Below are 9,076 nucleotides of genomic sequence, written 5' to 3' on the forward strand. Positions count from 1 at the left end.
AACAGGATGCAAATGATCATGCCAATAGATAGAAATTGATTAGAAAATTCACAACTTGAGACCTGCTAGTGGTGAATTACTGTACAATGTCATTCACTTGAAACCAAGTGAGTTTTTCTATAAATGAGGGAGAAGAAATATTGGGCTTTGTGAGAACTAAATTGCATTGCATGGTGGTAGTCAACCTGACAGTAAATTAGATTAAAGCAATTCCTATTGTATAGATCTGTCCAGAACTATAATGCAGGAGAAAATGCTCAGATGAAAACTATAAAAACTGCAGTTAAACTGTAAATCTAATCAGCATCGATTGGTTGCAGCTTTAGAATTTGTGCACTAAAACTTTTCTTATTTTAATAGGTCTTATGGTATGATTTGGAGGGAGCAAAAACACAATCGTCATTGATTTTTCTTTGTAATCCAGAGCCAACAAATATTTACAGAAATATGATTCCTTTTTTTTTTTTCTTCTCTCTAATTGTTTTCCATCAAGTCCTTTTTCAGTGTCAACACCAAAACACACTAAGATTTGTAGTCTTTACAATATTGTCAGATTTCTGTTTTAATCACATTGAGAACAGGCCAACAGTCTGGTCATAAATTAATTTTACTTAGAAATATTAATTACAGAATTGAAATTTGACATTAATAGGAGAAAGTAGAAACATCACTTTAACTGCATGTTTTATACCTACTTGTGAAGTATCTTTGTCCCTACAAAACACCACAGAGGTAGTAGTTTTTTTAGTAGTGGACAAGTGCTTAATGGATTTTTAAATTGTTGTTCTGAATTTTCCTGTGTAGGTATATTGTATGGTTGATTCTTTATGCCAATATTATATGTGCAAGTTATAACATCAGTATAGAAAAATTAGAAAGTGTCCAGAATTAATCATGATTGTTCAACATTAAATTGCTCTTCTGTGTCTGAGTCAAATAAGAGAACATATCACACGTGCTTACTTTCATGCTTTAAGGAATAATGAATATATATTTTTTCTTCCTTTATTCATTCTGCCTCCTGCACTTGAGGATGTAATTATGTATAAATTAAGATTAGAATAACATATGTAGCTGAGTATTGGGAAATACTGACCTGTGTTCTTGATTCTGCAAGGAAGTATAGCAAAATGGTCATCACAGAATAGTTCGATACAGATGTTTGAAATATTTGTTCCAAAATTCTATGAAAAGTAGAGATATGGCTGTAGTAAACCAGTGATCTAGGTTTAGCTTGTGTCCTCCAGTGTTGTCCTGAAAATAATTTGAAGTAGTAGAGTAACACAGAGATAGAAGTACGGAATGCTGCATAGTGCTATGACAAAGGCTGACAGGGAATTGATAATCTCAGTATGTGCCAGAAATGGAATGACAATGTTTCATGTGCCAGAAAACCTAGAGTAAGGTGGACAAATGTGAGGTAGATAGGTCTGCCATAAATTGCAGCAGATTTCAAGGATGCTGTACCAAAGGAAATGTCCAGAAGGAGCCCAGTATCTGGGGCATCCAGATGTTGGGCACCTAATGGCCACTTTCATAGTAGTGTTTGTTTTGGATACTGACTAGCTAGCCCCTTCGGAAAGTCATAAAGCATTTCTTGACCTTAAGGTTTAATTCCAAGCATCATTAGACATTGGAGGCAGTTTATGTGATGTCTGTGAATAACAGATATTTCTAACTAATTGTAAAGACCATTGAAAGCCAGTAATACAGACTTTTCTTTGACTTCAAAAGGTTTAGAAGCCAGGCTTTAGCAAACAAACCAACCAAGTCTTTAGACATGGGAATAGGCTAGCTGGCTTTATGCTAGCCTCTCACAAGTTTAAATAATGTGCAAGTGCTTTATTATCTTATGAATGACAGCTGTACAAAGCTTTCAACAAACACTGCTCTGTTTCCCTTCACTGATAATGGTGGTTGTCAGTATGGGTGGTGAGAAGCCAGAGGAGTTACCTGCTGCAAGGAGAGAACTGGTGCCTAATTTCAACCTGATGTCCATCCCAACTGTTGAACTTCTGACACTTGACAATGTTTACAAAGCCCTGAAAAAAAATGAAAAGCTGTTCTTGTTTAATTCAAAGTATTAATTTCATCAAACCACTCATGCTGAAATAGATGAGTGAGAAATAGATGAAAGAGAACAATAGTTATTGAAATATACTGTATTTTGTTTCTGAACACCTTTGATCAGTACAATTAAATATATAACAGGAAATGTTCAGTCTGAATATGTTAAGAAAAAATGATGAGTTAATCTGCTGGAAGTGGGGAAAGGGTTTTGTGCCAATATTATTGCTTTTCTATATTCATTTCCCAATTTACTGTATGCCTGCTGTTTCAGGATTGAGCTACATAAGGAGAGACTGAAAAATCTGAAGAAGTTTAAGTTTTGAACCATGTATTGTTATCAATATGGATTACTATTAAATTGTAATTTTAACATTTAAAAGAAAAATATTAATGTGTATTTTCCTTGTGCCCTAATTTAACACTGGAAACTTAATGCATTGCTACAAGGTGAAATTTCTTTCAAGGTATCAGAAACACAGAGACATTAAAAAGTAACAAATGCAATAATTAAGATAAATTACCAAAAAAATGTTCTCATGTGGTTTTATAGCCTGAGTTTAAGCATTTCCGTTATAGTCTTACAACTGAGAAGAAATGTTCAAAACCATTTGTAATCACCAGCAAGTAGAAAAGAAGTTGAACATGAAACAGTCAAAAGAAGTCAATGTCACAATGCCGTGGAGGACTTCAGTGCTGATGAAACATAACTGTCTTGCTGTAGTTATTGCAAGTTTCTCAGATGAGTTCTGTCTGTGCATCCTTAGTGTGCCCTACAGTTGGCATTGCCAGGGTAGAGACAGACCTCACAGCTTTCTCATGCATGAATTCTGTCACCAGAGCACTGTTTAAACAGTCTTACTGATGAAATGCTCTTGAGAACAATTTAATTCAGTTTCCATTTATTTCACCATCCCTCTTTGAGTATTTGTAGCTGAACATGTACACATACTTCCAACAGTCTGTACATCAGGCCAGCTGTCACTGCAAATGGACCAAAAGTATTTCTGAATATGATACACTTATCTCCAGATTATTTGGAAGATGGAGAGGATGAGCCCATGAAAAGAAAAAAACTTCTCTGACTCTTCTAATTTCTTTCTCTTAGTCTTTAATCATTCATGCTTGATAAATTGCATGTTTGTTCTTTGTCTGTTGGAAGAGACTACACAGAGATGCACAATGCATATGAAAGTACCATTTTGTATTCAGGAAATGATTATACAGGGTATTAATTCAGATTCTGTTTGGATTTAGGTCCAAATACAGAAAAAATAGTGCATTTTATTATGAAATTAACTATAGATTTAGATTTCCCTTTACACGAAGCAATGTTTTATAATATTTTTAATTGAGTAGACTTCCACCGAGAAAGTAGAATGAAATAGCCCACAAGAGGAAGAGGCTAGTACTGCTTCTTTAAGATATCTGTTTGTACATAGAAATATTCTTCCATCGCCATTACATTACATTTGGACACACTGGTGCAAAGCTACTGCTAGAGTAGACTCAGCAACAGCAAGCTCTGTGGATGAACTATGACAATTCTTGAATCATTTTTTCTGTAATTACAACTCTATTGTTGAGTGTTGAGTGTGCTGGTGTGGGGTCTAACTATACTCCTGGGCAATTAATGAACATAAGAGGTCATTGACCCATGATTAAAATGGAGGATATGAACTGCACTTCCTCCAAAAGTGAAAAGATACTGATAGGTGAAGTAATAAGCAGTACTGAACATATTCTTGTTCTACAGTTGGTCTTTGCATGCTTCTTTGCATGCTTCTGCCCTAAAAACAAATGCTATGAGGGTGTTTTGGGTACAATGAGGAAAAAAAAATGGGCATGGAGGGCAGAAGTATAAAGATATTCTGCAATTGCAGTGTAACAAATAAAATATCAAAGAATTGGCAGGAGACAAATGTTAGTCTAAACAGAAAAGAGTAATGAGGTAAAGGAAATATGTCTCAGAAAAATTGTTTCTGAAGGAAAGAAGGAACAAAGAATCATTCTACTGAGATTTGACTACATCAGGGAACTGTGTGAGATATTAGATTACTACATACAAAGGATGTAGAAAGGACGAACAGTGGTAGGAGGAATGATAATCTCTCTAAAGAAATAAATGACTTATTCACCAATCTGAGTGAAACCTGGCTGTTGATATTCCTCAGAGCCCTATTCCAGGAAGAATAGTTTTTTCTGCTCACAATAATTTCTCAAACAAAACTTGATTTTGACTGCTTTACTTAAGCATTTTTCATCATTTATTTAACATCTCCCAGCCTCAGCCACCTTTTCTTAGAATGACTATTCAATATGATGCAAAGAATAGATTTGGAACTTGAAAACACTTTATGTACATAGTAAAATAGATATTTCACTGGAATACTTTAAAAGAAATTAAGATTGGATACAAAACAGAAAACTATCCTTGACTTTGATTGTAATGTCTTTTAAAAAAATACTTGTGTTAAAGTAACTTAAATCCCTGACTATTTTAAAGGCGTGTATACACCAACGTAAGATTGATACCGCAGTAACACCGTGAGTCAAAATGACTTGTGAAGAACATTTAAAGGTCCAATCCTACTTTCTCTAAGTATCAAACTATGCATATATAGCAATGTGATATACTCTAGGTACAGTCCAACAAGTAGATCTCCAAAAAAACACAAAGCCTTACAAAGTTCAAGAAGCACAACAGTTTCAAATCCCACTTACCTAACAGAGCACGTTTTGGTCATGATAATGCAAATGCCCGTCACAAATCTCAGTGTGGAATAATTGCTGGAGGTGACTTATTGAGATTAAAGATGTGTCCACATCTTAAGATAAGGTTCAGCATTGAGGAAACTTTCAGGGTGAGATGTGGCAGATATGCAAGGAATCTGTTCCATGATAGTCCCTTTGGCAACATACCTTGCAGCCTTAGATATTTGCACTACCAGTGTTGGTGTGACGCCTCTAAGAGAAATAGCACAGAGAGTGGAGTGGAGTGAAGACACCAAGCTCTATAATACCACCACAGGGATGGGGAACTTGATGGTGCTATGGAACTGATAGATTGCATGGCCATCCCTGATCTGAACAGATAACAAAATCATGTTCTCTGGGTGAACTTTGCTCCTTATAAACTCATTATAATGCCAAAACACACCTCCAACCCAAAGTCTACTTGCCTCCAAGGTGCCACCACCTGTCTCTGAGTATGCGGTCTGAATTTCTTTAAATTACACCTTTAAAGCAAAAGTGAGAAAATTTTATACCAATCATAAGGAAGATACATATGACTAGAGTCACTCAAGCTCCACCTAAAAGTAAGAAAATTGTATAAAGATGTCACAAGAGAAGAAAAATGTTAGGAAAGGTATCATCACAGAGAAGTCGTGAGGACATCAATGACCTCTGGGGTCAGTCGATAGGCTGAACCTCTTTTACCCCACATAGGGATACTTATTGGGTGAGATTCAAACCCTCGGTTATACTGAGTGCTTCCCTGGGAAACCTGACATTTTCTGTAGAGTTGTTTCATGAGTTAACTTATATGTAGTTGGTTGTGTTTGTCATATTCTTGGTATTTGCACTTGCTCTGCAGCCAGTGTTTGTCGCTAGCAATCTAAAAGAACCTCTACTTCTGTTGTTACTATAAACTACGCCAATCATTAATCTTCTAGACTGAAGGTGCATTGTACTATGTGTGCATCTGTGATTGTCATACTTCAATATATTGAATGCAGTTGGACTTCAATGCTGAATTGGGCATCACTCAGAATTTAAGCCCAGCCAGCCCCTGCCCCTCTGATATCTGAAGACAAACTGGAACTCAAGGGGGATTAAGTCCTGCCCTTTAACACAACACCTCAAGCTGAATGGAACTTCTTACAGCAGGGATAAAATCAGAGCTTTCTCAGGAGCTAGTCTGAAACCATGGAACAGTCACTGACAGACAGCAAGCCCACCACAAAGCATGAAATACAAGGTGTTACCTTTTGGCTTGTCTTCTCCACAATAAACACAGGGCAGTGTGAGCATTTTGTTCTCTCAACCCTTCCTCCTCATTCTCTTCTGAATATCAAAAAAAAAAAAAAAAAGTAAATGTCATCTGATATGAAACCACAGAATAATATCATAGAATCTTAGAATCAATCATAGAATAATAGAATCATAGAGACTCATAGAATCATAGAATCGTAGAATGGCTTGGGTTGGAAGGGACTTTAAATGTCATGTAACTCCAACACTCCTGCCATGGGAAGGGACACCTTCTACTAGGCTGGGTTGCTCAAAGCCCCATCCAACCTGGCCTTGAACACTTCCAGGGATGGGGCATTCACAACTTCTCTGGGCAATCTGTTCCAGTGCCTCACCATCCTCTGAGTGAAGAATGTCCTCCTAATCTCTAATGTAAATCTCCCCTCTTTTAATATAAAACCATTCCCCCTTATCTTGTCATTTTCTGATTGAGCAAAGAGTCGCTCTCCATCTTTTTTATAAGTCCCCTATTTTACAAACACTTAGAATATTAATGTAGAATGTTTGGGGAAGGAAGACACCCATGCAATCTCAGGAAAATGTGCCTCTTTCAGACATGATATTTATGTATTTTCTATGAGAATTTTGGGGGGGGGGGGGGGGGGAATTTAATGAGGAACCAGTAATGCTTCAATGCGCATTTTCCAAGAAATAATTGTTCTTCATGCTATTCAACTCAGAATCAAGATTTTTTTTCTAATGGCTAAGCAGAGAGCCATGGATAGTTCTGGATAGTTCTGGAAGAAATAAAGGGGATAGCACTCTATATCACATATGCATTGTAGAATGAAAACACTAAAAGTCCAGTGAACCTGCTAAATTTTTAAATATACACTAAGTAAGAGACATCCACAATATGAATATGCCATCTAATGTTTACTTACTTATATTATAATAATAAGGTTCCCAACTGGCAGTGTGACCAAACTACAGTAGTCATCAGTGACATAGCTGGAAATTTACATTCCTTTTGTTATCTGAAAATGGAAAAACCTAAAACAAATAAGCAAGCAAGCAAACAAACAAATGAAAAAGAAATAAAACAACCTTCAAAATTTCTGTAGAATAGAAAAATTCTCTCGAATACCATGTGAGAATATTAATTCTCAAACTCAGGTGTCCAAGGTAAGCACATGATTTGTTTCCTTATTGAAAGACCTGATGCTAAGATCTTGGCTTTTTGAGATGCTTTGTCAATGCCTCTTAATATTAATCTGTTTAAAAAAAAAAAAAAAGTACTTTAATATAACATTTAATATAAAAATTCTTACTTTCAGGTTGAAAAACAAAAGTTACATTGCTAGTTGATAACTTAACACACTTTTCTTCCATCTAAGCTGACATGTGCAATGTAACAAATTAAGGAGAACATTGCAACAGTTTGTCGTAATTTTATATTACACAGATCTTTGGGATCCAATATGCAGTTTAATCAGTAAGACAGTTTAAAGTCTTGCAACAGTAAACAATTATTTTCTTTAATAATATTATTAACTCAAAGAGATCTTAATTCCATTTTCTCATTTCCCTACTTACAATTTTCTTAAATTTTCTTTGTAGTTTTGTTTGATTTTCGGTTGTTTTTCCAACTTTTTCTTAATTTGCATAATAAAATTTTTCTAGTTAAGTAATTTTCAATGTAGTGGCAACAGGTTTTTGTGCTAGCGATATTCCCACCTAACTCAGAGTGAAAAGATAAGCAACTTAGGAGCTGAATAAAGAATCTTGCTTTGTAAAGCTACAAGCTACAAGCTTTGTAAACCTTTCAATACCCTACTGTTATTTGGATAAACCATATCGCTGAGCACACAATCTGATGTGCCCTTCTTTGCTGCATCATGAAGACTTTTACTCCTGCTAGCACCAATTTCATGGGAAATGGATTTGAACTTAATCATTGTGTTCTACAAACAAACATCCTCAATTAACTGAAAAATTGCATGAAATATTTTGTAACATCTGACAATTTATCATGCATGCATTTGAGGGTCTCAATTTAATTTGAGCTCACATTGTCATCTCTAATTAACTGTTCCCTTCAGTTTGTAAACAGAAATGTCCAGTCATCTTTTCAAGAAATTAAAATGAAAATAATGAAAATTAATGAGAGGAGAGGAGAGGAGAGGAGAGGAGAGGAGAGGAGAGGAGAGGAGAGGAGAGGAGAGGAGAGGAGAGGAGAGGAGAGGAGAGGAGAGGAGGGGAGGGGAGGGGAGGGGAGGGGAGGGGAGGGGAGGGGAGGGGAGGGGAGGGGAGGGGAGGGGAGGGGAGGGGAGGGGAGGGGAGGGGAGGGGAGGGGAGGGGAGGGGAGGGGAGGGGAGGGGAGGGGAGGGGAGGGGAGGGGAGGGGAGGGGAGGGGAGGGGAGGGGAGGGGAGGGGAGGGGAGGGGAGGGGAGGGGAGGGGAGGGGAGGGGAGGGGAGGGGAGGGGAGGGGAGAGGGGAGGGGAGGGGAGGGGAGGGGAGGGGAGGGGAGGGGAGGGGAGGGGAGGGGAGGGGAGGGGAGGGGAGGGGAGGGGAGAGGGGAGGGGAGGGGAGGGGAAAGGAGAGGGGAGGGGAGGGGAGGGGAGGGGAAAGGAGAGGGGAGGGGAGGGATTCATATCACCATGCCACTTTGGAATAGTAATGTCAGGACACACACACATCTTTCAATACCATTGTAAATAAAAAAGTTATTTGCTCACCTTTAGCACTTTGGCTGAATAGCCATAATATTTAGTGTTTCCTAACAATGATATTTAGAACACAGACTTAAGAAATCTCACTCATTACACAAAGCAGAGCTTCATCATTTTATTTTCAGAATAATCCTGTTTAAGGAGAAATATAAATATTGTAACATATTGTATACATGAATCATTTAGGTTGCAAAAGACCTCTAAGATCATCAAGTCCAGCCTTTAACCTAGCATTACCATGTCTACTACTAACACATGTGCCTAACCACCACAGCGACATGACTTCTGAATACCTCCAGGGA

At 37.5% G+C, this 9,076-nt stretch overlaps 1 long non-coding RNA gene across 2 annotated transcripts; it reads right to left on the reverse strand.

Annotated features, from left to right (window-relative positions):
- Window positions 1–1,225: 1,225 nt before the first annotated feature.
- On the reverse strand, window positions 1,226–7,096 carry LOC308190112. Of its 2 annotated transcripts, XR_013946900.1 has the most exons (4): window positions 6,987–7,096; window positions 6,057–6,135; window positions 1,954–2,042; window positions 1,226–1,254 (listed from the first exon to the last, which is right to left on the reverse strand). It is a non-coding gene; the product is annotated as an uncharacterized lncRNA (long non-coding RNA). The 2 variants fall into 2 exon arrangements; XR_013946901.1 differs by lacking the exon at window positions 6,987–7,096 and having other exon boundaries at window positions 6,057–6,522.
- Between the last annotated feature and the right edge of the window lie 1,980 nt (window positions 7,097–9,076).

This window comes from Anser brachyrhynchus, assembly GCF_964034855.1.
Source record: "Anser brachyrhynchus genome assembly, chromosome: 2".
Taxonomy (NCBI): Eukaryota; Metazoa; Chordata; class Aves; order Anseriformes; family Anatidae; genus Anser; species Anser brachyrhynchus.